Below are 25,897 nucleotides of genomic sequence, written 5' to 3'. Positions count from 1 at the left end.
AACACAATATTCTTTATGTGCATCCTGTCATAGCCAATAATAATTTGGTGAAAAGTCATTCGATTATGCAAGAATACTTTTGGGGGCTAGATGGTTAATCTGGTATTGCAGACGTGTTGACCCATCAATCTGATATAAATCAGGAGGGGTTTTTTTAATCTGACAGTTTGAAAATTATAACAATGAATTTTTTCACTATCTCCTTTCCTATACCTCTAATCGTTTTTGTATTCATTATGAGAGTTGAGAGATAAAATTCTACACCACTTTGGTCTATAGCAATTTTCACATACTCTTAACCGTCTTCGATAAGGGCGAGGAGCCTAGCCACATATGCGAAAGGCCAAGCTCGATTTAGAAACCCAGTCTAATGTACATTAATCGCCATATATCTCAAAAACTTTCAAACATGGAAAAAATTACTTAGGTCAAAATTTGTAGAAAATGTACGTGTGACTTTTTTTTGCAAGTTTGGCGCTCTCCCACACATTTTCGTAACTCTTAAATTGTCAGATTGAGAGAATATATACTTTTCAACATGTAATTAACCAAATATATCTTAATTTGATACGCTCGAGTATGTACAATGATCGTTTCTTTTTCTATTCTGACAGGCTGTCTTAGACAATTCCCCCTATATACAGGTCTAATTTTTGGTAGAGGTACTCTACAGGGTCTGCCCATATTAATCTGACACGCTCGAGTAAATCCCGAATTTCCCTCTTGGGCTTTCTAACTATAACCTTCGAGAAATCCATGAATGTACAAGAAAGCTAATATATTGAGTATCTATAGTTTCAAACACCAGTTGGCCAAAAGGCACTGATTTTTTCAAAGAATTTTTTCTTGCTAAGTTTTTTTTCAGATAAGCACAACCTGTTTGTTGATTTCAGTTAGAAGTAAGTCAGTTGTGCGAGTTGTATATATGAATCACTATATGGGCCTACTAGAAGTTGTCAAGAACTGCTTTTGCTTCCAGTGCCCAGAATTTGGAGTACGCTGATATCACTATAAAAATCTTTGTACCTACCAACCCTCCTAGAGGATATGAATAGTATTATTTGATTCATTCTGAAATAAAACAGTAAAATAAAACATGTATTTAGAGCGCTTACTCGGGTTTCTTCAAGCATATATGTAGGTACCCCCTATAAAAACCTGATCTCCTTAGAACAGCCGAAGAATATTAATTCCAATGAAATAACTGTTGCGTACTGCGGAATGTTAGGAATACAAATTTCCCAACAAGGTCGAAATCTTACGCGTAAAGGTAAAACAAAAGTTAGTTTGTGGGAGTTTCGTCCATTCTGTTGATATTGTTCTCTACGTTATTGTCTGAAAAGTGAAAGTTTGGAACGTGATCCCATCTTGGGACATTGAATCTTCACCTTCGTGACATCAGCTCGAACTATCTAGTCGAAATATCATTAAAAGGCGATCGGAGCATCCGTTAAAGATCTCCATTCAAATAGAAAACGGCCAAGTGGATTGCTATCATCATCATTGTACCGTTTTTGTAGTAAAATGAGGTAGTTTTTATTTCCATTACATACTACCATTTTGAGTGACCGAAAGGAATCCTCACAGATCATTTGAGAAGGATCATAGAAATGTTATTCTTTCATCAGAATAGAGAAGGAAAACGATCGCCGTTGTATAAAAGTGTCTCCAAAAAAAGGGAAAATAAGAGAGGCGCTGCGATCGCTAAGGGGTATCAATAAAAGTTGGAAATTTTACCTTCAAATTGAGATGAACTGCGTTCAATAATGTAGGTTATGTGACACCACAGTTGTTGTTTCTGATGATGTTTCTTCAAATCTATAATAAATATAAATTTTTTTTCTATATGCAATAAAATGCAGTAACTCATATTATGACTATGGTAAAGGAAGTTATCATCTTCATACATTCATAATAATAAAGAAATTAATGAAATTTCAAAGAAATCACTGATTAAAAAAAAATAATATCTACATAATATATGTTTACTTACAATTGTTCGTCGAAAAAAGAATATACTCAAAATAGTTTATAATAATGGTTTATTGCAATCTTCATGATTAGATATATTGGTTCATTCTTTCACTCGTACAAATATTTCAAAAGTAGATTCTTGAGTTCAAAAGAAAATTCTTTTATATACCATTTTTTTCGAGTCGGCCCTGATAAAGAGATATAGTATAGTTATTTTGAATTTTAATAATGAGCTGTGCCACCCATGAAAAAATAAATTACCTTCAGAATAACTAGCTAAATCTGTGGCACTACACCTATGTAGATCTTTTAAAAAGAGTTGCATTCGATCAAAGTACCCAATTTTTCGAATTTCACAGAATTTTTTATTTTTGAAATTTAAATTACTCTAAAACGGCGGATTATACGAGAAAGTTTGAGGAATATGCACTTTTATTTTTCAAAACGTTCAAATATTCATTGTGTAGCGTCCAACTTAGTTTCAAAAGTTGGGTTCTTTGAGTTTTTGGTATTTTTATGGTCATAATGAGAAAAGTGGAAGAAGTAGGTGATACCTTGTGATTGAAAAAGGTTCATCAAATGAATGGAAAACCATATTCCGAAATTCATTTCGATGAAACCGTTTATGAGGTAGAACTAAAAAAAACATTTTTTCGTGTTTTTTCAACAGCCGATTCGGAAAAAATGTTGAAGAAAAAAAGTGTTTCTCTCGACCTCAAAAATCTGTCAAAATATTTTTTCGAGTCCAAGACTCACTCTGTATATTAGGTATATACCTACATGCGGTAAGGGGACAGATAGTAAAAGGTAGCAATCTCAGATTTTTCAATTGATAGAGAAGATTCTGCTATAGCACTATAGCATGATAATCTCATTCTGTCACACAAATTGTCCTTTAAGAAGGCAATCAAAACATTTCACAATTGTTAAATATTTTTTCCTATCAAAAATTTGAATTTTTTTAAATATCCTCATCGTCTTTCACCACTATCACCGGAAAACAGTCCACTCAGTTAATTTCAGATATAGTTTAAATCGAAAACTCCTATTCCCTTCCGAACGCAAGCGGAAGCGCCTCTATTTGCTAAAACATGAACTACCTACTGGTACATAATTTATTATAGGGGACAGTTTTCCTATGGTCTGCGATGCAGCGATCGTTCTCCCTAATCTCTGTAATCATAGGCACTGGATTTAACTTTATTTAGAGGTCGAAATATGTTGCAGAGTAGAATATTAGTCTATGAAACAAGTTCCGATTGAGTAAAGTAAGAAAATGACCTAGAGTTGATCAAGGCAAGATTGCAAAGGAGCTATAAGAAATTTCCAAACTCCGGGACAGAATAAATTCTCTGTGTTTTGGGTGTATTTTTCGCATACTGAATGTTTCCCTTGATTTCAAGAAAAGGGTAACTTCAGTATAGCATAATATTCAGTTAGCTTAGAAGCCAGCTCATTCTTTCTTATGTGTTTCATAAAATAAACTTCGATTAATTCAAAAATCGACCTTTGCATAACTGCCAAACAAGGAAATACAAATGATTTCAAATAATGGACTGTGTCATCTAAATGAAATGATGATTTTAACACCTTTATCTCTCGTTAGCACATTTTGACCCAGACAAAAGATAAACAAATCATTAGAAAGATTTCTTTTTGATGTCATTCTTATGAATCACCAGTAGTATACTTCTATATCCGTATGCATGAAAGTACATTGGTATCGAACAGATGTGGAATGAATCCATGTAGGATAAATATGAATGATAAACATGAAATGGGCAATTCTTTCCTAAATTATCCTCGTATATGCCATATAATTGGAATAAACGAATGAAAGGCTTATTCTTACGTTTCTAATATGGCCCAATCATGACGAACTGCTTGTCAAAAGTAAAGGATATTGGTTTTTCCCGAAGAATTCTCAAAAAAATGCATATTTTCCGTATCATCTGAATATTTTTTGTAATTATTTATACATTATTATCAGGTTTGAACATTTTTTGTCCATATATGTCAGAAGGGCATATTTAAATCATTTTTTCTTCAGTCTGTATTTCGTTTTCAAGAGGGTTAACGATTATACGAAATCCAAAATCAAATTTTCATTATGCCAAGACAAGTTTTATCCGATGACGATGTCAAGAGATTCTAGGGTATTCTACAGGATAGTCACCAACTTCTTCACTTTTATATCTTTTCTTCACAAAAAACAGCGTTAATAATAATCCTAGCCAATATAAATATTCATAGTTTTTTCCACATTTTTAATTAGTGTGTTTATTGATCTTCAATAACGTTTATTCGCCTAAACTAATTGGCCAGAGAGATGAAATAGAAAGCTTTGACCTCCCAGAACGGAAAGCATTCTGAGTGTTTGTCATCAAATTAACACAGGTGTCTGTCTTAATGCGGAGTTTACTACAATTTTCTCTGTCCTACATTTGATCGATGAAAAGGCAAGATTCTTTATCATCAGTGATCAATCAATAATTCCATTCAACGAGAAAAAATGTTATATGTAGGTACATACGTTCCATATTTCTTGAGTCGATAGGATACTAGATGAAAATTCATTTAATTGAAAAGACTGAATTTCTCCGAATTCAATGATCGTCTGTTCTCTATGAACATATTATGATAATTTCACCTCCTCTTCTCTCTATTTGCAATGTAGTAAGTTTTGAGTTTACGATTTAACAATGAACCTTATATTTATGGAGAGTAGAGATAAGGAGAACGATCGCTGCTTGTAAACCATAGATTTTTTGTACACTAAAGTATGTACCAATATGGTAGTTCATGTTTTTGCCAATAGGCGCGCTGGCGATCAAGGGATGACGAAATTTAAATTTAAACTAGTTGAAGTTGGCTGAGAGAACTGTTTTCCTGGTGACAGATGATAGGAATATTATTATTTTCGATTTTTGATAAGACAACAACATATGACCATGGTGAAATGTTGAAGCGTGCGCTAGTGTAAGAGTGTTTTGGCATCGCAAAGAAAAGGAGAAGAGATAAAATTTTCGAGTACATTTTTGAGAGAAAATTGGAAAAACATTACCTCAAGAATCGACTCGGAATCAATCTGTGTGTCAAGAGCACTTTTGCGATGAAGATATCAAAAAGATGATGGATTTATTATAAACGAAATCGAAATTGTCATCCCTCGTGAGGAGTGGACTCTTCTGAATAACAATATCTAACCAATAAAACTCCATGGTTCAGAAGTGGATAGATATTCTTGAAGAATTTTGTTGGCATGACATAATATATGGTTTATAACGGTTCTCAGCTGAGTATTAGAAACAGAATCTTCTTTCTCTAATAACTAAGTGATAAATCTGAGATTGCTACTTTTTGTTGTCTTGATGTGTACTACTCCTCACTGCGAATGTATATAATTTTGAAGATTACAGTAAACCAACTAACATACCTGTTTTCAATAAACAATGATAAACAAACGTAGGTACAATTTTTTTGATCAGTGATTTCTTTTGAATTCCATTGATTTCGTCATTTATTATGAACGAATATAGCTGATAATATAGTCCCCTTCTCAATATGACTTTTATTTTATTCCATATAATTCAGAGAACTCCTATTCAATATAGAGTTGAAGAAACGTATTTGAAAAATCATCAGAAAAACTACGATGACACATAACCTAAAATAAAATAAAGGCTGTTAATTTAAACTTGACGCTTAAATACCCACCACTTATCTATCATCCTAGCGATCGCAGGATTTAATTTAATATTAAGAGTTTTGTGTTTTCAAAAATGGAGGAACAAGCTCTAGTCTCCAATCTATAGTTGGAATTGAAAATATGTACATAGTTTTTAGCCGGATTAGTGGAACTCAAATTATGTATTAGCATAATATATAATAATTAATATAGAACTTTTTAAACCTTGAATTAAACTGGGCCATTCATTGGTAAATCAAAGAAGATTTAATAGTAAGTTTGGACGTCTTCAGCAGATTCAACTTTCTAAGTAAGCTGATTAAAGGATGGATTACTCGATTCAGCCAAGAGACTCGACTCTTATTCTATAATTATTCAAAGCAGTACATTTTGAAATTATCTGCATGTTCATGGTTATGATTTTTTTATGTTGATTTGGAATAATTGAAATTGGATCATATGAGAAAAACGAACCTTTATTTAAAACATCCAACGGCCTTCACATTTTTCGAAGTGTTGGTAGTGCTATCTTTGTTCCAATTTATGGAAACAATATAAAATCGAAGAAAATGTGGAAATTTCATATATCTTGCAAATATGTTTTTTCCGTGGAAAAAAATGGCGCTCAACTATACTGCATTCACATTTATTCTGGCAGTTGGTTGGCCATGAAATAATTTTCTCAAGTTTTTGTAACTAGAATGGAGTAAGGTTGGCACTCATGAAATGTTAATGTCATAACGCCGTTGCCACAACTTATATCAATCAATTTACGAAAATGCCAAAAATGATTTAAAAAAGAGGCAGGTTTTCAGGAAGTGCTATTTAGAATTCAGGTCCGCTCATTCAAATAGTTATACCCTGATATTCTAAAATCCACAGTACGTCAGACGGTAGCGAATATATTCAATGTAAGAGAATTTATATAATGTTCCATCTGAATCTAAACGACTTATATTTCAGCTGAATATTACCACAATCAGAAAGATTGTGAATGAAGAGGATGACAAAGAATTGCGAGACCCACAAAAGTGGTGGCATTTGAGAATTTTATATTTGAGTGAATTAATGCGAAAAGTTTACTACAGGATTTTCGATGAATGTCATCGTAGAATAAGTTCCCGAAAATTGATTTTTCTATTTTTCATTTGACTTGTCCTATACATTGTAAATGTCTTAAGGTACCAATAAATACCTAATTATTATTATTATATCAATGCATTAAGATGAACAGCCACAAATACGCGCCAGTTGTACTACTAATTGTTTATTCATGTGAAATTTTTGTTCAAAGGTGAAGTTCATCTTGATTGAAACTTCCTTTAATTCCTCTTACTTATTATGATGCAAGATGATTTTTGTTGAAGAATTTAACATTCTTGTAATTATCTGTTAATTCCTTCGGGAGATACCCATTACCAACCACTGCAACATATGCATTTCATCTTCGGGTTAATATTTTTGAAATCTACAACTGATGTAACGTATTCAAACTTTAGCCAAAGAACTCTCCTCAAGCTAGTGCATATTATGACATTACACTAATCTCTTGTATTTTCCATGCAAATAACTGGATTTGGTATGCCTTCAATCAGTTTGTATAAACGTCAATTATGTTCGTCACATATTTTCCGAAGAGATTCGACATTGTGATAAAATACGTAATAACAGAAACTTTTAGGTAGAATGGGCAACATAGCGTTGATTTAAAACCCAAAAATGTTTTGACAAGCGTCATAACCCCACAGTTTCGTACTATACAGAAAATAAAAGTGAATTGAACATAGACATATCCTTCTTTCGTTTGTTATCCTTGGAACAGTAAACTTATTGGTTTCCACGCGAAGCCGATGAAGATTATGCAATGTCCATGTCCATTCCTGGAAGAATACGAAAATATCGATTTCGCATTCTCGGAAATCCAGACGATCATTTATCGAAGATCTCTTTCTGCAAGCGTTGCCAGTTAATTGAAAACGTTTCCGAGAAAAGAACGAAATCATCGAAATGTACCTATTCACGAAACTACACCGTGAAGTAATTGGCTATTCAAAACGGCGGCGTTCAGTGGCACAGAACAAGATGCAACATCCAAACAGTTCAAGCATGTAGCGGAAAGTTTCAACCTTACAATTATTTTCACTTTTACAGTCAAACTGTCCATATTTCGAACCGCAGCTAATGGGATGGTGTTCGTCGGGTCTGGGAGTAGAATTATGCAAGATTTTACCAAATGAAAGCTCTCTGCGATAATGATAAATACAACAATGCAACTGTCGTACCAAGAAGTATCATTGGGATAGGAGTAAAAACATATTTCAAATCTCGAAATGGTTAAATACTTAGAGAGCAATAGCCTCATCAGTAAAATTATTGCTTTTAATGCCATTTGGAAAAAGAAATAAACAATTTCACTTCGTCCCAAAGATCTACAGATCTGGAGCTCGGAAAAAAGAATTAATCATCGTTGATGATGACCTGCAAATGTTGCATTATTTTCGGAATTTTATTAGGTAAAATGTACATACTGTTATAGTTCCTCCAATTCAGTTTAGTTAGTTTGTTCAGTGAGTGTGAGATTTTTGTTGAATTATGAATTAGGAATATGAGAAATTTAGGTTTAGGTATGTTAAGTTTTCCAAAATTTATGATGTGATGATCAGATCGCAACAAATTGGCCCCAAATGTAGGGCAATCGAATTTATAGAAGTAATCTAAATATGGAATCCAGAATCAAGATTTCAGCTGGAGCAAAAAAAGAAAAACAATTACAAAAGAAAACACTGTCCCTAAAATATTGGATTTTTTATTAAAGATGAAGAAAGAAAAGTTGAAGAATCTAAAAAATATCACGAACAATCTATGAATTCGGAAGAAAATGCTGTAGAAATGAAAGATTTTGCATGCAGAATGGAAAAAAAAATTGAAGAAAATTCTAGAGCATTAGAAAAAATAGCCCATAAGGTTGGAATTGGAAGATATGGAAAAGAAATTCAAAAATAGAAAGAAGAAGATTTCATAAGAATTAATGAAATGTTCAATACACGAGTACATCAAACAGAGGAGAAAATAGACAGGAAAATTAGAATGGTTATAAGACAATGTCAGGAAGAATTTGAAACTACTGGAAATAGCATTCGAAAGGAGGTAAGAGAACAATTGGATGCGGATATAAATAAAATGAAGGGAAATATGTAAAAACAAAATAAAATATTGCGAAGAGTAATGAGCAACACAAATTCTAGTACGTCAAAAACAATCAATTTAGGGGAGAATAACAAATGGAATCACAACGGAAAAATAATAGATGAAGAAGTAACATATGAAACATATGGGCACAAAACAAGGAGAAACAAATGGGAAAATGTCATCCAAAAAATTAGAAACATATAAAAAATATGGAGAGATGAATGGAGAAGAAATGATGAAAATCGAGGGGAAAATATATAATGTTCAAGAAAAAATACTAAGGCTAATAGTTGATGAACATTCTTTTTGTGTAATCGCATTTCAGTTGAGTTTTATTGAAATTTCGAATCCAATTTCACACAGTAAAAAAGAATTCAGTTTTGAAAATTTCAAATTTTTATTCCTAAAATCTTCAATTTGAGAAATAAATACATACTCTACTTTAGGCGCTTTTGTTATGGTTCAAGTTTTTCCAATTTAGTTTCACACAGTAAAAAAGAATTCAGTTTTGAAAATTTCAAATTTTTATTCCTAAAATATTCAATTTGAGAAATAAATACATAGGTACTTTAATTTTGGCGCTTTTGTTATGGTTCAAGTTTCTCCAACTTAGTTTAGTCAGTTTGTCCAATGGGTGTGAGATTTTTGTTGAATTATGAATTAGGAATATGGATTATTTCTGAAATTTTTGATGTGATGGTAACAGAAGAAAGAATTGTTAGTCAGAATTTTTTTAGAAAAGTCACTTTTTGTATTGAATGAATTGAAAAATATTTCACAGTGTGAGTCTTTGACTCGTACAAATATTTTAACAGTAGATTCTTGAAGTCAGAAGGAGCACTTTTTTTCTATACCACTTTTTCCGATTCGGCGCAAAGATATAGCCATGATGAGCTGTGCCACCCCTGGAAAACAAAATTACATACAGAACATAGACATAGAGACATGGACTGAGCAATGCCAGCATGAAATTGGCTATTTATTAGAAAGAGAGAAAAGCTCGTCGGGACATTACCTTTCTCTTTTTTGTTCACATAGAGGTGAGTGTAGACCAATCAAAATTCTAGAAAAAGACAACTGCATTCCCGACGTGTTTTTCTCTCTGTCACTTTTTTTGACCGTATTTCATATGCATAGATATAAAGGGAAGGCACAGTCCATGTCTCTATGTCTATGATACAGAATAACTAGCTAAATCTGTGACACTACACATCTGTGGATCTTTCAACCAGTGTCATATTCTGTCAAAGTACCCAATTTTTAATTTCACTGATACTTTTCAATTTTTGAACATCAAATTACATGAAAACTGGGCATTATACGAGAATATATGCTGAATACTTTTATTTTACAAAACGTTCGAATATTCGTCCGATAGTGTCCAACTTAGTTTCAAGAGTTGGGTTCTTTGTAGTTTTGGTATTTTCATGGTACGTAATGGTCAAAATGAGAAAACTGGAAGACGTGAGTGATATCTTGTGTTCCAATAAGATTAATCAACTGAATGAAAAACTATATTCCGAAATACACTTCATTCGATAAAACCGTGTGTAAGATAGAACTAAAATAAACATATTTTTATGGTTTTTCAACAGCTTGTATCTTTTAAACCAAGCCGATCCGGAAAAAATGATAAAGGAAAAAAGTATTTCTTTTCATCTCAAAAATCTACCGTTAAAATATTTGTACGAGCTGAAGACTCACCCTGTATAATATTAATGAGAAATACTTGAATTTTCAACGAAGTAATAATAAGTGCAGGACCGTTGAGAATATTATAAGTCCTAAATGTATAAAATGAATTTTAGTTAGCTTCGATTATATTCAGCAAAAGCGGTAGGATAACTAATACCGAATCCATTCTCTTTCTTTTATTGCGTGATAACACATAAATGAAGAACGAATTCACATTAAAATTAAATAATTGAAAGTACTCATTAGATTACATTATGTTTTCACTTGTATACGGTATATCGAAGGAATTTATATCGAGCAGACGAATAATAGATCTTCGGATTTGTATAATTCAACCTAATGGCAACAATTACGCCTCTCGGGATCTGCAAAGTCCCGACTTTTCCGCGATAATGGACGTAGGTTCTCAGCGGAATTAAAAGCCCGATACCGGAGATCATTATAATCTTTGTGCATTGGGAATCCTTGCGAACTTATAGCGTACATCCTGAATCAATGAACGCCACCATTAATAACGCAATAATCCCTTGTCAGTTGCACAATTGCGGCCTATAATTGATAATATTCAGTCATCGAACTGAAAAAGGTGAGCCGTTTGACTTTGTGAGTTTCTCCTCCCATAGGAGGTCAAGAAGTTCCAAGGAGATCATTGAATTATACCAGAATTAAAATTTTGTGATGATAGGATCATACGAATTCATTATTTTACTTGTTTCTGTTGCGGAGAGGAGTTGTCTGTTATGGTTTACTGAAAATCGTGACTTACGAAGTAGTGGGCGTGAAAATTGTTCAAAAATCAAATGAGTCATTAGGAAAACTTTCACGATAAACGAAAACATTATATTACTATCCAAAAACAACGAACAATATAACTCATTGGAAAATTTTGATATTAGCGATCTCGGTGCTACGCCAACAAACCTCGAACTATACAGGGTGAGTCTTTGACTCGTACAAATATTTCAACAATTTTTTTCCGATTCGGCCCTGATAAAAAGATATAGCCATTTTAAGTTTTCATAATGTGCCACCCCTGGAAAGCAAAATTACCTTCAAAATAACTAGCTAAATTTGTGACACTACACATCTGTGGATCTTTTAAACAGAGTTGCATTCAGCCAAAGTACCCAATTTAGCGAATATCACAGATATTTTTTATTTTTGAACATCAAATTACTCGAAAACGGTCCATTATACGAGAAAATAAGAGGAATACTTTCATTTTACAAAAGAAAAATATTCATTAGATAGCGTCCAACTTAGTTTCAATAGTTGGATTCGTTGAAGTCATGGGTGATATCTTGTGTTCGAAAAATATTCTACAAACACATGAAAAACTCTATTCCGAAATTAATTTCATTCGATGAAACCATTTGTGAGAACTGAAAATAACGTTCATATCATTCCTTAGAGAAGCTAAGGTTTCTTCAGCTGTGTGTGCTTTGGCTCCATCTTGTTAAAAATTAAAGCCATAATAATTTCCCCCCCCCTAAAATTCTGCTGTTAAAGTCCCAACAATGAAAATAGGTCCCACAATTGGCACATCTAACTCTAAGTGTAAGCCTGAAATACGAGGATGTATTGATATCCAGTTAGCCTAGACCAGTTCCATGCATAAAAAATATTGCTTTACCATAGCAACGAACAATAACTCATTAGAAGTGTCAGTGTGAAGTTTCAGGTCAAAAAAGTAAACCAGATTTACGCAATAAATTACAAGAAAGAAGATGTCCACCGAAATTGTATTTTTTTACTGTATTTAAAAGGGTTAAGAGGTAAGCAAATTCACGAAGATATGCTTAATACCCTTGGTGGTCAATGTCCTTCGTATGCGACCGTGAAAAATTGGACTGCAAGTTTCAGAAAAAGTAAATTTTCCATTGAAGATGATGACCGATCGGGAAGGCCAGTTTCTGTGTCAGTCCCCGAAAATATCGATGCAGTTCATGACATGATTTTATCAGACCGTCGAATTGGGCTAAAATGGATATCTGGAGCACTGAATATTTCATACGAACGCGTTCATCATATGGTTGACGTCAATTTGGACATGAGAAAAATTGCTGCAAAATGGATCCCCAAATGTTTGAATGTTTACCGAAAGCGTGCAAGGGTAGAAGCATCGCGTTCGATCTGTGCTCGATATAGACTTCTTAAACCGAATTTTTACTATGTATGAGACTTGGGTACATTTCTACGATCCAGAAACAAACCAACAATCCATGGAATGGAGACACTCTTGTTCTCCAAGACCTAAGAAGTTTCGTGTACAAAAATCTGCTGTAAAAGTTCTTGCTCCAGTTTTTTGGGATTGCCATGGAGTAATCATGATTGATTTTTTGAATAAGGGTAGAACAATAACCGGAGATTGCTATTCGACATTATTGACCACTCTACGAGAAAAAATTATAGAGAAAAGACGCGGAAAGCTATCCAAAAGTGTTTTTTTTTTGCAGGACAACGCCCCTGCACACAAATCTCATGTTGCCATGAAAAAATTCGTGATGATTTGGCTCTATCCGACTATCATCTCTTTCCTAAACTGAAAAAAGTTTAAAAGGTCGTAAATTTTCTTCCTATGAGGAGGTTATAAGAGCTTAGAAGGTAGGGTTTGCAGAGCAAGAAAAAAGGTCTAGAGACGTTGCAGGTTCGCTGTAATAAATGTATCCAATTAAGAGGGGAATATGTTGAGTAAAAAAATATTTTGACATTGAAATTTTGTTTGGTTCTATAGTAGGCTACGAATTTTTCGATATATCCTCGTATGCCACAGCAGAAGCTAAGAATTACGTTTATTCATAGAATATCAAACTTCAAAATTCCTTAGCCAACTTGACAACGAACTTTTCCTAACGCACTTTCCTCTACAAAATCGCACACTCTATTAATAAAATTCTCGTTTTCCTTTTTTGACCATTCAAGAAAGGAACTATTGACACATTGATCCACCTATTCACACACATTGTAATGGGAGTATTCGGAGAAGAAATTACTCTAAATCATTCCTGACTGTTCGACACAGAGGATAACGGTTTTGTGGATACAGAGTCATATAATTACAATAAATACGATTACCACTGTTCTGGCACTGTTCAATCGATCATTAACAGATGTGGGTCGTTTTTTTCTGACTCTGCCAGGCCAATGCAACTGAAATACTTTGTTAATTATTACGTCTACGTCTACACAGAATAATTCGCTACGCTGAAAGTTGTGACATATACGGGTTTTTGTTACGTATAATGATATATCGCTTGATAGGTTTCCTTGAGTCCTCCTGAACTACTTTGTCAGTTGTGATAGATAATATAAATACACTGCTGAGCAATGAACTTGAAAAAACTTTACGGTATCACGGTGAAATTAATCCAGTAATATTGAGTCAATAAAAACTACAGGTTTGTTTAAACAATGAACTTTAACTTCTGGATTAGTTGCCTATTTCTTGTTATTGATTTCTAGAGTTGAGTTGAATTTTATATATGAGACGAAATAAGATGAAAAAACACCATCCAAGCTCTTAAGTTAGTACACATGACTTAAAGGAGTATATCAAGGTCATTTGTATTGAACAAGGTTTTTTATAAGTGCCAAAAATAAAACCAAAGAGTATCAACTCTTTGATAAAACGCTGCCTTCCGTTACTTTAGTGCTACTGATAAGTAGCACTTAATTCGCTCTTTCGGTTAATATTCTGTCTTAATTTTGGAGAATTATGATAAAAATATTGGAGTTCAGCAGATGCTACTCATAACACTGCATTTCAAAATATACAGAACATGTTCAGGCAGGTTAAGATGACCAAAAAAAATTGAATTGCAATTATTTCCAAATCGAATTTCTGTGGAAGATATATTCTATTAGTTTTTATGTTCTTTGATCATTCAATACTGATTTCCCCTTCGAAGAATAGTACATATTTCGATTTTTAGAAGCATAATTCATTATTTATATGCTGAAGATCAATTGATTCCGATAAAATTAATTTTTTCGTATGTATTTCTTCGAATTCAAATCATTTATCATGAATTCAATCAGCTTGTCTTCCAGGGCTCCTAAAAGTAAATATTTTTCATAACTGAAGAATTAAATGCTCAAGTAGGTATCGTTTAAAATTCTCACAAACACAACTTTCACACATCATTCTTCTACTTGATGAGCGAATTTCTCTCACCAAAGAGCAGTCCTTCGATAATCCATTACTTCAATACAATTTCCGAAAGTACTGCAAAACCCATTGTTAAAAGAAGTTTCTCCTAAATTTTCACATAAAAACAAACAGATTTATCACAACAATTATCATACTCCTCTCCAGATGTTTATCACATAGAAATGAGTTTCACTTTCTCTGGGAAAATATGAATAAAGAAGAAAACGATTAACGATTTTTAACGTCATCTACATAAAGGAAGACTACTAACGTTTGGAGCAGTACAGTTACTAATAGAATTCAGTAGGAAATACTTATTATAATAATTCGATATGCCGGTTGAAACTGACAGAGATTCTTGTATTCTTTTAATTTTATTCTTGCTACACCTACCATCAGAAGGTTGATTATCTCATCAGCTCTTCAGGATGTGAAACCGTCTTTTACGATTATTCAAATGACATTTCCATCTTTAATGCTCAAAATCGAAGGAACTATCTTCAGGAGAACACCCATTGTTGAGAACCAAATTTAAAAAAAAATATTCAACTATATATAAATACATATTTTCTAGACATGAACACGTTATAAAAAAAACGAAGTACGAATCGATATACAGGAAAGTTGTCATCAAAGTTTTTGGTTACAATGAACCAAAACGAATTAAAAAAAAAAACTAAATTGTAAAAATAAATTCTCAAAAAAATTCTTGTTGTTCGATTCCTAGTGTAATCAAAATTGCTCGACAGATGAGATATGACGTCGACTCACCTTGAGACTATGCAGTACCTTGGTTCAGTCAATCTGTAAGAAGAAAACTGTTTTATTTTAATTCATATGTATCTATGAATGTTGGAAATTCAGTATAATCATTTTCTTTTTGTTCTGAGTAAACCCATATATTGCTTATATAACGTTCATATATATACCTACATAATTGATACTTTAGACGAGTACTTCATCACGACTTCATCAAGCTAACAGCTTGACTTAACGCTGTCTACCATCCGTAACCATGTTTACTTGCTTGAATATAATTGTGCATTACAAATATCCACAAATTCCATAGGATATTCGATAAGAGTTATTACAGAGATGCAGAGCTTCCTGGAATCCATCAGGACAGAGATAGCATGAAGCAAACCGATCCATGAATCTTCACTCTCGAACAAGCACACTATTATCAGAAGAATTGAAATTTCAATCGAAAGTCAACTACAACGATAAGGTCTATGAACTCTTTCCTTAATTCGAATATAAGGGACAAGGATATTTGGCAGTCTACATGGAATACGTGTACCATTTTCAACCAAGAATTGGTAAGTGATCCCTCGAATGGAGTTCCTGGTTTTGATCTTCGCAGGAAAATATGGTGTATTCTGAATCTTATAAGAACAGGCCACGGACGATGCAATAGTGTTATTTTCCGATAGAATTCAGTTGAGAGCCCTAGTTGTGAATGCGGGAAGCCAGAAGAAACCATCAATCATTTGGTTAATCATTGTCCCATTTATAAATTTCAGATTTCAGGATGGTTTTAGGGCTATACATGCAGTTTCCGAATATTTTTTTAATTAGGTTGTGAATTTTAGGTCAATCGGACATATAGAACTTAATTTTATTATGTCACATTTTTCTGCTTTTATTTTTTTTTCCAGATAAATTTTCTAATGAATTTTCTTTCGAGGAGAAGATCAATTTTTGCAGTGCGAGATGCCCTTCAATATGAAATATTTCATCTTATTTTGTAAACAGTTCCATTTCTTACAGTCCACTACACTCACAGGTAGAAAGGGTTTTTTACTGGGGTTTTTCCCTAAGCTCAAAATTGAATGGTACCCTGTTACGCTAACCTCTCCTAAAAATTTTATTCCATAAAATTTTATGGACGGTTCTGCATAGAACGCGATGCCAGCCGCTGAAAACATATCCACTGAAGAGACAATGATTAAGTATAAATACTATCTCAGCAAGTGTCTTGGTTCATTTGAAAAATTTGGCGGAAAAGAAGAGGGGTGAAGTGCTTATGACATTGTTTGTTGACAAAGTGTTATTGTTGCTATCGTATTTTTAGTTTGACGCAACTAAAAAATGAATGATTCTCTTTTCATTGGTTGCCAAACATTTGTGTGAAAGATATCGATAACATAAAACTACAAGTCAGCGTAGTATTCCGAACTAAATTCAGCATATAATGCTCGTTTATTCTTCACCTGATATCAGCGTCCCAATCTCAATATCGTTCATTAGACACACCTTTTGTGTCTTGTGGTATATTGAAAAAAACACTGGGGACATTGACCACTTATGACCCTACATAGACTCAAACTCGTGTGCCAACAATCTATTAGCTATCTTATCTAGTATACATACATTCAGATGAGACAGCTTTGAGTTTAATGGTTCACAATGATACTGAATTGTGCATACCTAATCCAACGATGGTATTAGATAATTAATTTCAATCAATCTCTTAGAAATTTCGAGATCAATTATCATAGCTCAAAAATACAATTCAAAATATTCAATTTATGAGGCAAATACTTGATGAAAATCCATAATTGATCTAACAACTGAATGTCCATAATCTTCAATCACATTACTTATTTAATAACTGAAGATGCTACTGTGACAGCGAAGCACGTGTAGAGGTTGAATAACTCATGTAAGTGAAAATCTTGTAATTCATGTTTTAGTTCGATTCAAAATAGTAAATATACGACAGTCAGTAGGATACTTACTATAGGAGATATGAACAGTCCATGAAATATCACGAGTAATTTCTGCCTAACCAATCCATCATAATGTACTGTACCTCGGAATGTTAATGGACATCAAAAGAAAGTAATCAAAAATAAGATGTCACTCTCGTCACAATAGCCCACATTCGTTTCTGAAACCATTCTCGAAGTACCATAATGACCATTCTCCCAGTTCAAATATCATCTTCTCGTTAACTATTTCACTTCAATTTCAACGTTAGTAGGTTGAATACTAGCTTAAACAAAGGTAGAAAAAGCTAATGACGATAACTGTCGTCTCAAATCAACGGAATTGCAGGTGAAACGTTTAAATGATTCCCGTGGCTATTTCTGCATATCGCCGAGGATAAAACGGCTATATTAATGATAGTAGACGTTTCGGTTTTTCGAGTCACAGTTAGTCAAATGCCTGTAATGCTTGACAAAGTACGAAATATCCGAATCGGTTGAGGAAGATTAAGTCAAAACGATTACCCGTTTCTTTGGGAATCGAATCGGTAGTGATTAGACTATCGAGTAATTGTCCATTGTTGGCCATAAAAATTTACAGATTACGTTGGTAATATCTTTTTTAATTAAGATTGGCAGAAGTCAATTAAGACTCTGTTTCTTCTACACGTAGATACTGCAACGAAAAGCTGCAGCTGCCAAGAGCTGAGCTTCGGAAAAACGTGGGTATGAATTCCATCTGTATTGTCCTGCCAGCAGATTAAATTTGCAGGACCTGGAATCTGACAACGCAACAGCCGAACGCTTAGGTAAGTGTCCAGATGTGTCAGAACTGGGGAAGCCAGTTGTCATCCTAACGATGCGTGACAGCTAAGGCTTCCAAGAGAGTCATCAGATTTGCCAATACCATATATGTTTTTTTGAGGAAGGACTGAACTTGGTATTTCAACAAAAATCAAAGAATATTTACAGTTCTGAGAGGCTGAATAGCCATTCAAACAGAAGCAAAATCAATACCTTAGCTTAGTTCCCTTTATTCAGAGCAAAAGAGCTAAAAAAAAAGCTCTAAAAATGTCCATATTTCGAATAATAGACTCAACACTGAAGCTCAAGAATTTCCATCTAATCGAAGGAGCTCTAGTGACAAGAGACAATATTCATGGCAATTTCGTGATGAAGGAAAGAACGAATGTTTTTTAATATTCATTTTATATTTAATAGGTAGAGGTTTCAATTAACTAACTTTCCGGTTTATTTAATACCTTCCTCGTGGCTGCTAGGTACTTGAAAGAAACAATCAGTAAAGACCTAAAAACCCAAACATTTCGAACTCACTGTTTCACATATACAAATCAAAACAAAAGGCTTATGACTGTATCGAAGGAAAAAGAATGTTGAAAATTGAAAAAAGTATGTGGAGATGGAAAAAGAAGAAACACAACCAAATTACAATCTTGAGAAACATCTAATGAACATACAATAAAATTGAGTGGATATACAGCTGTGTACTCGATGAATTCAATAAAGAGGATGATTGGTATTCCGAAAATATATTCAATGAATTTCAGGTACATCTTTTGAAGGTCGATATTCTGTTTCTAAACGTGATACAGTAAATTACAGTTAAATTGTGCGTTGTTGGCAAGTGTAAATAATCTATTGATAAATGTTTCAGCGACTTTAGGATCAAGTACAACTGTAACTTATCAATGTTTCCAAAGTACTGTTTCGCGAATTCTTCTTTGATGAGACGTTAACAGCAGAAAGTTATCATGCGTTTTACAGCTGAATTGAATGGGTCCAATAGTTATTATCAACGAGATGGAGATACAACACACATCACTGCAGCCACCTTAACTACTCTGAGAAAAAGTTTTCAGCATTGGTTCATCAGTCACTTTACCGGACATAAATTTCCTTTACCATGTAATTTTTTTTAAACGAGGGCAAAGTCATTTGAAGAATTTTATTTTCAAATAACTATTCTTGAGTTAGACCAACTGAAGAATAAAAATTCATCAAATTAACGTTGACCCTTTCATTCGACTCTGTCAGAGGAAGATGTGAGAAGCAAAAGAAAGAAAATTTTCAGCAACTAAGACAAATTTTTTTAAAAGCACATTATTATTAGCTATGTTGCACATTGCCATGTTCTTACACTTAGCTTTTTACATGATAAAACTCCCATTTATAAATCACATTCAGAAGGATGAAAGTGTTCTTTGCACCACCAGCTACTGTGTTGCAATGATTTCTTGACAAAATAACCATTCGAAACAATTCGGTGGCAATTTACACATACATCTACGAACAATGTTAACATTGGAAAGTTTTTTTTCTCCTTCTAGAGACTATTGTTCAGTTGAAGGTCCAATTGTTTCTGAATATAAGGTGTCCCTAGTTCGGAAACTATCACGAAAAGAGTATTCGAATTTGTTATCTCAGGCGGTTCAAACCTACAGTTAGCTTTTGCCTGTGACCATGTTATGTCACTAATAGGCAGGTTTAGTAATTATGCTGGAATTATGAATCACGTAACTGTTTCCAAATTGAAAAATATGAGCGTTAGATGTAATTACTGTTTCCCAAGAGTAATTTGTCCTGGCTGATATTGTTTCACAGAAATTTTTTAATTGAACTGCATTTGCATGTTGAATTTCCTATTCTGTGTTTCAATGTTTTGAACCCTAGACATGGTTTGGCATAGGAAATATTTCATTAATTATATGTATGAACTACCTTGCACTGTGACATAATAAATAGTAAAAAGTATTTACTGAGACGAATACTAGAATGCTCGCTGCTCTCATTCAGTCTAGTCTGTACAAAAAATACTGCTAATCATTCTGATTTTAGATGCATTCAGAATGATTTATATACCGGTCACTTTTTCGAGTGAAGTTTGGGTCCGAACCCAAATATAACCGAGGTTTAGTGTTTCCATTTGAATAATCATCGAAAATATACAAACATTGAGCATAGTTTTTCGGTTTTCGGTAATTCTTTTTTGGAATATGACCTCAATACCAAATATCTAGAGGAGTAAAGCTGGATTCCCGAAGAATTTGCAATAGAATGCTTTTCCAATGGAATTCAGTTGAGAGCCCTAGTTATGAATGCGGGGAACCAGAAGAAACCATAAATTATCGAGTTAATCATTGTCCCATTTATAAATTTCAGGATAGTTTTTGGGCTATACATACAGTTTTCGAAACTTTTTCAATTGGGTTGTGCATCTTAGGTCAATCTGACATATAGAACTCAATTTATTATCTCACATCTTTCTGCTTTTGTTTTTCATTTCAGATGAAACTTTCTGGTAACTTGGAGAAGACATGAATTTCTTTTCCTTCGAGGAAAGGATCAATTTTTGCAGTGCGAGATAGAATATTCCAGCTTCCAGTTTTATCTATTAAAATACACTGTATTCACGGGAGAAAGGATTTTTTTTTACTGTGGTTTTTCCGTAAGCTCTTGTATCATATGCAGAACTGTATGGTACCACGTTACGCTAACCTGTGCTAAAACTGTATCTCATACACATGCTATAATTATTATTTGATGTTAAAAACTGTTATGTTCTTTATCAAAAGAATACATATTTATATAATAATAATTATGCTCAAAATTAGAAATACCTACATATACGAGGATGTATTGATATCTTGTTAGCCTAGAACAGTTCCATGCATAAAAAAATTACAAAAATGTAAACCAGAGTTACGCAATGAATTAAAACAAAGAAGATCTCCACCGAAATTGTGAAAATCGAAAAATTGGCCAGTTTCTGTGTCAGTCCCCGAAAATATCGATGCAGTTCATGGCATGATTTCATCAGACCGTCGAATTGGGCCAAAACGAATATCTGAAGCACTGAATATTTCATACGAACGCGTTCATCATATAGTTCAAGTCAATTTGGACATGAGAAAAATTGCTGTAAAATGGATCACCAAATGTTTGAATGTTGACCAGAAGCGTGCAAGGGTAGAAGCATCGCGTTCGATCTGTGCTCGATTTGAAAACGATGTAGACTTCTTAAACAGAAACAAAGGAACAAAGCAACAATCGATGGAATGGCGACACTTTTGGGATTCCCATGGAGTAATCAAGATTGATTTTTTTGGATAAGGGTAGAACAATAACCGGAGATTATTATTCGACATTACTGACCACTCTACGGGAAAAAATTAAAGAGAAAAGACACGGAAAGCTATCCAAAAGTGTTTTGTTTTTGAAGGACAACGCCGCTGCACACAAACCTCATGTTGCCATGCAATAAATTCGTGATTTAGGATTTGAATTACTAGAATACCCCCCTTATTCACCAGATTTGGCTCCATCCGACCATCATCTCTGTCCTCAATTGAAAAAATTTTTAAAAGGTCGAAAATTTTCTTCCAACGAGAAGGTAATAAAAGCTGTGGAGGTCTGGTCTGCAGAGTAAGAAGAAACATTTTTTTTGAAAGGTCTAGAGACGTTGCAGGTTTGCTGTAATAAATTTATCCAATTAAGAGGATGATATGTTGAGTAATAAAATATTTTGGCATCGAAATTTTGTGTGCTTCTATAGTAGGCTAAGAATTTTTCAATATTGCCTCCTATTTTAGCGACACAAATACTTCAGGTCAATGATTCTGTCATCACACAATGAACCAAAATAAAAACAATTATTATTAGTAGGTCTCTGTTACAATATTTCTCGTTTCTCGTTAAATCCTCGAATATTCCATTTACTGCAAATTAGAAGCCCCACCATTCAAAAATAGATACCTACTGAAAATTGCAATCAACCTGATTCCGTGCATGCTATGAATAAGAGCTCAATTCTGGTCACGCAAAGGAGTTTTATGTCGATCTCAATTTCATTTCCGTAATTACTCCATGGCATGTTCCATGTAAAGTGTGTACTTTCAAAAAATATCCGAAAAAAAAAATGTCATGCCAAAGAAAGTGCAGGTAGACATGCAACTAGTGCTATTCGATCTCATTATCTTATAGGTAGGTATAACTATAACCAAACGGAGCATCTCTTCTCTTTGAAAGGAATGTTTCAAAAACGCTCGTCAATTATTAATCATTTTCAATGTTTCAAATTTTCATAATTGAAATTGATTCTTATTTGCATGCTGCGGCGAACTAACCGAAAATTTATCTAGAGGCAAGATCATACAAAGATTCCAGTGTTGCTGACAATGTTTCGAGCCTTTTTAATCGTCATCAGTGTTCTCCTCGTGGCCATGAACACCTCTGACGGGAAATTTAGGAAAGCTTTTATGACGGGAAAGTACACTTACTAATTTTACTCATAATAGAGAATACAGAAAGAAATTCGCATATTCTATGTTCTATAATGCTCATATAAACAGTGTACTAATTTACTTATTAGTCATATGGGGCAATACCACCAAATTCAACATAAATAGGTTGCAACGATCACAAAATAAAATAGTGAAATTCCTATTCAAGTTGCCATTTGATACACCTACCACATTGCTGTATAGTAGATATCCCATTTTGCCTATACACAAGCTCTATTTGCGAGAATCGTACATGTTTGTCTACAAGATCACCAATAATCTCTTGAAAAACGGCCTTACAGTGGAGAGCAACATCATCCATCAATATAATACAAGAAATAGAGAAAGATTCAAGCTGGATAAAAACACAAAAACAAACTATGGTAGAAGAAGACCTAGCTATGCCGCTGTAGAACTTTATAACAAATTGCCCCTTGCCATCAGATCGTCCAAATCGCTGGGGACATTTCGAACTGGTATACGAGAACATTTAGTTGTGTGATTTTATTGTTAATATTCAATATTTCTAACTTGTGATAAGAAATTTATGTAGCAAATGAACTTATACCTTGTTAATATTTCTGTGAGAACAACTGTATGTTGATTAACAGAATAAACTTTATTATTATTATATCAGAGAAAATTTGAGGCTGTGATACAGTGTGAAAATTTTTTCTCATATTGCGAGATGTTACAGTATTTGTATTTCCGAGAGTATTTCCTGTCGTTTTTCGTTCTAGGTATTACCATCTGCTTATATGGATGTTCGAATAACTCTGCCACAACGATCATAATCAAAGCAGAGGATAAATTCCTGCCATAGTAAGTAGATACATCCTGAAATAGCTCACGATGCGAGGAAGGTTCATTAATCATGAATATGAATAGCACGAATAGCACTATATTCCTCAGATATGTATGTAAATGACATCGATCATCGTTCTATTTCTCACAACGATGACGTGTTGTTACACAATATATGATCTATCATGAGGTGAGGTCAGATACACATATTCTCCATCAGATTCACGAATTCGATTTATCTAGATCCAGTCAATTGTCACGGATATTTCAAGACCTGCCAGCAGCTAGGTTTTACGAATATGTCCTGCTTATCTCTTAAGTGTTATTCCAACAATCGTTAATGGAAATTTGCATATAACAGTAAAACTGTAGGAGGATTTACGAAAAGATAATAGTCGAAACATATATTTCGAATTAGTGGACACAACACCAAATTCGAATAGAATCATTCAGTGTTCGGAATAAGCATTAGCAACTAAAAAAAATTCTTCATTATGAGGTTCGTTAAGAAAAATTGATTTTAAGATTTGAGAGATAACACTTTTTTTTATCATAATATGAACTACAGCTCATTAAATCAACACTAAAATCCGAGCTGACTTGAGAGTTATACAGGGTGGAAACAGAGATGGAGAACTTTAATTCCGAAGATATCCCACATAAATAACGAATTTCTCGATATTGTTGAAACGATTTATAATGTTTGATAAAGATAGATAAAAATAGATACCACATTAAGGTGATTGTTTCATCTCGTCTTCAGCAACTACAGTGGCGTTCGTACTATATAGCATTGACATTCATACTTAAAAAAAAATAAAGTACTCCAGTACCTTCTTCCAAAATTTATTTCTACAATTCTCATTCAATTTCGAACAAGAAAAATCTTGTTTTTTCTTTAGGATGCACGACTTTTCAGTGGAAAATTGAAAACTTATTGCTTGAGCATAGCAATCCAACACTGAATATTATTATATCGAGAAGGTTTCCAAATTAAAAGGATTGTTGAAAATATTCGTTTTTAGCTAGGATACAAGAGTTCAGTTTTCTCCTCAATTATGATTCGAAAATATCGAGGTATTGTTTTTTTTTTGGAAAACATGTAACGTTCTGTATCTTGCATGGAAACGAAGCATTTTCTGCAAAGGCCTGCACAAATTTTACAACTCTTAATAATTCTGAGATTAACAACCTGAATTTGTAAGCAATGTTTATGAAACAACCATATATGTATTTCAAAAAACCAATAAAAAAATTTCATCCACAGAGGCTCTTCTCAGTGGAGGTAGCTTGTAAATGGTCAGGTGGTGGGAAAAAAATTATAAGTGGAAGAAATTGGAAAAATACTTTTTTATTCAATTTTGATTTTAAAACGTTGAAGTTAAAACTTCGTGTGCAATTTTCAACGTTTTTCTTTTTCCTCTCCATTTATTCGATACCTGTTCAAAATATCCCGACTCCAGACATTTCATTGTTTTGATTACTCGTATAATTTTTCTCGAATTGACACCATGTTTACCTTGAAACGTTGAGCTACATCAGCATTTTATCCAAGTAACCCGATTCTGATACAAAATCTTTCCGTGGTTGCAATTCAAATTCGATAAAGAGAATGACAATAATATACCTATCATATTTCACCTGAAACTCGAGCAGTGTGATTAGGAGAATAATATTTTATGTCAACAAGAAAATTTCTTAATACTCTATACCTATATGACACGATTTTAAGACAAGCATTTTGAAATACTCTGTTAAATTATAAGTATGAAATAGAAGTCGTCAATTATGATAGAAAATCTGATTGAAGCTTATTAGCAGAGAGAGACTAGGATAAAGCATGATGCATTATATTCCCCTTATGGCATTTCTAACCAATTTCCTTTCCATTCCAGCTGTACAAATAGACGGAAAACTAGTGATGCATTATCGAGAACGAGGAATATTAACTTTCGAAGAAGTCCAAACATGGAGTTGATTTTATGACAGTACTTCATTACCATATCCTTTCGAGCGTGTGCTTCGAATGTTCCTCTTTTGAATACTAAAATTGAGTATTCACCTCCCTATCACTTATTTCGTATAGTAGTGGATTTCTGGTCTACTCGAGAAATAACGAGAAAGGTATTTCGTCCTAAAGGTCTTTAGCAGCCATTTGTGACTAGAGCGATCGTTGCAATCTGATTCATAAATATGCAATCTTATAAATAAAAATGGAGCCAAGTAAAAACGGCTGAACCGATTTTATTCACGTTTCTTTGAAACCTTCCTCATACTTCGTGAAAGGTTTTAATGGAAAAAAATTTCGGAGATGATGCCTAGGACACTGAGAAAATTAAGAAAACTATGCAAAACTTTAGTTTCGCGCTCAAGTTAATGTTGGTAA

The 25,897-nt window shown here is 33.5% G+C and overlaps 1 protein-coding gene across 1 annotated transcript in view; it reads right to left on the bottom strand.

Moving 5' to 3' along the window:
• The window catches only part of LOC123311920, a 130,333-nt gene that overhangs the window by 82,626 nt on the left and 21,810 nt on the right, over positions 1-25,897 (bottom strand). Inside the window, exon 2 of the mRNA XM_044896052.1 lies at positions 15,468-15,500. The gene's annotated coding sequence lies outside the window, so the exon portion shown is untranslated. The remainder of the gene's footprint in view (positions 1-15,467; positions 15,501-25,897) is intronic.

The sequence above is a fragment of the Coccinella septempunctata genome, chromosome 1 (genome assembly GCF_907165205.1).
Source record: "Coccinella septempunctata chromosome 1, icCocSept1.1, whole genome shotgun sequence".
Lineage (NCBI taxonomy): Eukaryota > Metazoa > Arthropoda > Insecta > Coleoptera > Coccinellidae > Coccinella > Coccinella septempunctata.
Note: the sequence above shows the minus strand (reverse complement) of the source record. Positions and strands in the feature narration are given on the sequence as shown.